The sequence below is a fragment of the Lygodium microphyllum genome, chromosome 25 (assembly GCF_053477565.2).
Source record: "Lygodium microphyllum isolate KBCC chromosome 25, Lygodium_microphyllum_v1.1.10, whole genome shotgun sequence".
NCBI lineage: Eukaryota > Viridiplantae > Streptophyta > Polypodiopsida > Schizaeales > Lygodiaceae > Lygodium > Lygodium microphyllum.
In genome coordinates this window covers 67918816-67922876 of record NC_141159.1, presented here as the reverse complement: position 1 = coordinate 67922876, position 4061 = coordinate 67918816, and positions in this window count along the sequence as shown.

The window sequence follows — 4061 nt, the reverse complement described above, 5'->3', positions numbered from 1 at the left end:
GAAAGAATCACACTGTGGACAAACTTGTGTACATCACCATGCATGGTAGGCCACCATAATTGTGCTTGTTGGATTTTTTTGATAGTGATATTAGTTGCAAAGTGACCTTATCCAATTCCTTGATAAGATTATTCCAACCTAACATCTTTCTCCATGTTGAGAACCATGCACTACAATACTCTAAATAGGGTCCATTGGTAAAGCTAGCCCAAGACAAATTCAAAACATTGGCTATACAAAGAGCTAGTTGTTTGTGTTGGTCCATTGAAATGTGGCCTGAGATTCGTCTTGTGTCTAGGAAGACCAATATTTCCTCATACCAAGTGTAGGGTGGGTTAGGTGGATTAGGTTTTGGACTATTAGCTAGATGTAGAAAGGAGTCGAGTATTCAAAAAATAATCATTGCTCCTGAAGGAACTTCTTCAGAATCTTGTCAGGAGAGAAAATATGCAATGATATGTTGAGCTCTTGGTCTATGAACCAATTTAAAGTCAAACTCCTAGAGCAATAGTATCCATCTAGCCAAGCATCCCATGACATTTTGTTGCTTGGCAAGTAAACTAGGGTAGAATGATCCACATGGAAAACAAATGAATGACCAAGAAAATAATGCCAAATCTTCCTAATTGAATAGATCATTCAAAGGCATTCTTGTTCAGTGACAAAATAGTTTTTCTTAGCGGAGGGGAGAGTCATTTGTTGGCATAAAAGATGGGCTAGAACCATCCATTAGAATATTGTTTTATGTTCACACTATTGATTGGAATGCTTCATGCATTAACAAATAAATGGAATTGTTTGGTCCAATCTGGAGGGACTAGAATCGGGGTCTTTGAAAGTAACATTTGAAGATGTTGGAATGTTAGATCTATCACCTCACTCCATGTGAAGACTGATTTAGGAATGTGGACCAACTGATTTAGAAGAATGGCCACATGTGCTAGGAGGCATAGATGCTCTTCATGCCAATAAACTTGTCCGAGAAACCACAACACAATGGATGGGAATTTTGGAAGTGTAGCATGCATAATAGTAGCGACCTTGTAGGGGTCCATAATAGTAATCCCATTTCTTGAAATGACATGGCCCAATAACAATAAACCCATCTCTTGAAATAAAATGGCCCAATAAAACACCACCTTTTACTTGAAAAACACACTTTATGGGGTTAAGACAAATATTTACTCTCGGCATTTGGTGAAGCATAGCCATAGATGATGCAAGTGTAGGAGAGATATGCTACAGATACTAAAGTCATCTAGAAATACTCTCATGGAGTTGGTTAAGTAGGGCCCAAATATTTCTTGCATCTCCTGCTGGAAAGAGCATTCTTCAAGTTGAAACACATCACAGTACAAAAAAATACTTATGCCATATGAAAGGTAGTCTTGGGTTGATCTTCAGGAGCAAGCCCGAACTTGATTGTATTAGCTAATGACATCTAGAAAAAAATACATTCTATGGCTAGTTACCTTATCTAAGATGATGTTCAGGTATGGAATGGGAAATGGGTCTAGGATAGTGGTAACATTCAATTTCTTGTAATCCACATAAATATGTAATTCCTTCTTTTTCTTTGAGACAATAAAAATTAGGGAAATCTATTTTTCTCAATCTACTAGAGCAACAAATCTGATTTGGAGGAGTTGATCTAGCTCCTCTTAACCAATTTGGCTATCTGCAAAATCATGTAATACCTCTACATACAAACTAGAACAACATCCAATTTGAGCAAAATATAGTGCTAATAGAATCCATGATCCAATCCTTTCATTTTTGAATAATCCCATGCAAATACATCCTTAAATTTGGCTAGGAGAGCAATTAGCTGCTCTCGAAACTCAGGCCATAGATGAGCATTGATCTTCATGGGCTTAGTACCTTCTAGATGAAGTTAAATTGTGGAAAGTGCAGCCTTCGTGACCCCAATCACCTTTTGCCTTTGTAATTCAAACTCCCTTTTCTATCTTAGTATTTCTACTACATTCGATTGAAGCTTGTGTTGCTTTCACTCTGGAGTTTAGAATCATGATTTTTGTACCACCCTTAGAAATCTAATTCCGTGTGGGTACTAGCTCTTGGGTAGGGTAAAGTGGGGATTGTAGATCCAAGTATTGATGATAGATTTGCATGACATCAACAAGACAAAACAGTTCCGAATGCACATTTGCTACTAGGAAAGAAGTTCCTCATCATCATTCAAGCCATCCACCATGTTGATTGTCTTTCTACCACTAGCTTGCAAGATGCTGGTGGAGGTGTGATTTTATTTAAAAAGATATTGATTTTGTTGTGACCTTGGAAAATTGTCAGCTGATCACACTCCCATTGCCCACAACTAGGGCCATCTCCCTCACTTGCATGCTCCCCACAACCAGGGCCATCCAAGTAGGAGGCAGTAATCCTCACCCACATGCCCCATATTTGGCACCACCAAAGCAGTAAAAAATAGAATACTTGTTGCTACTTTCACTAAGATTGAACATATAATTTCAAGAGGTTTCACTCTCTCTTGATTTGCTATGCGGACCAGAAAGCCCAAAATCTTGATAAGTTGCCACTATGATAAAGTTGACTCTTGAGCCATTGTTGAGAAAAAAATTGTTAATTACTTGATCCTTGAACCAAAGAAAAATCACCAAAATAGTGGGGTTTGACAATGGTTGTGGTGGAACCGGCTCTTGTTGCACCTTGCACACTTCCTCCTCTAGTGTGGTTGCAATTAGGGCCACCACTTTTTGTTTTGATAGTACATGTTGATTCGATTGAATAATTTTTAACAAATGGTACTTGAATGATGGGACCATATTTGGCAAATCCCCCAAAGGAATAGTGATAAAGATAAGTCCCATTGTGGTTTGTGTTTCAAAATTAGTTGGATTTTCCTATAAAGAAGACTAAGCCTTAGCATAGGGTGTTGACAGGTTCCTTTCCACCATTAGGGGTATTGACTCTGTCATCGACTATGAAGTTTGCATTGCCATCCATGCTCATACTATCCCTTTCATTCTCATAGTGGGTATTGATGATTTTAGTACATGAATCTAATGCGGATCCCTCATTGCCACTGGTTCCTTTGCCATCCATTTAGCCACTTGATGTTAGAATTTCTCATGTTTTATCCATGAAATTCCTCTAGGCTTCTTTGCTAACTACATTGAGCTTTTTGTCCAAGTGGGTAACCACATTAACTTCCACCTTAGGTAGCTCTTTGCTTTCCACCATATTTACTAAAGGTAAGGGATTTTGATCATGACTTGCCTCTTGTGAGCATCATATGCTTGGGCTTCCAAACACTTTGATCTCTAGTGTTCTTTCTCCATGTAAACCAAAACATTCTTTGTATGAGAGGTGATGATTTCCTCTTTGGCCTCCTTGATTCCTTCCTCTTCCTCTACGGCCCACACCACCAAGAGATAGATAATCCTAAGTGCCACTATTATAGATGGTCTTGAAATATTCTAGTTGGCAGGCTCTGCTCCTCCTACACCTTGCTAGTTTGTAGGTTGCACTCCTCTCACACGTTGCCATGCCCTAATGCATCCAATCTGATTCTTGGAAGTGTACCAGCAAACCTTCGTATTGTGAGTAGCCATATGGCAAATACCACACCATCATTGATTGAGGCCACAATATGTCACTAGATGACCAGGATTGTTATACTCAGTACACAAGGGTTTTGTTTATAGGTTTACGAGCACCCTTTGAGGGTTTGCGGCCCTTGTTGTTCCTCTTGGACTTTGTGGGCTTTCACTATCCCCCATCCTCAAAGTCCTCTTCCTCATTACTACTCTGTTTCTCTATCTAGGTTTGAATTCAAATTTGAGTCAGTGGATTCCTAATGAAGACTTTTGTTAGTAGATTTAGCTAAATTCTTTCCCTTTTTTTAAATTCTCCTTATCCAGAAACATTTCAATGTAGAAAAACACAATGATAAAATAATTTAGATAATGACTAGACAGATCTTTCAAAGCCAAAGCTTTGTAGACACCTTGGTTAAGCCCTTGCACATATAATGAGTACAACATTTCACCAACGGGTTGACCTTAAATTGAGCTATA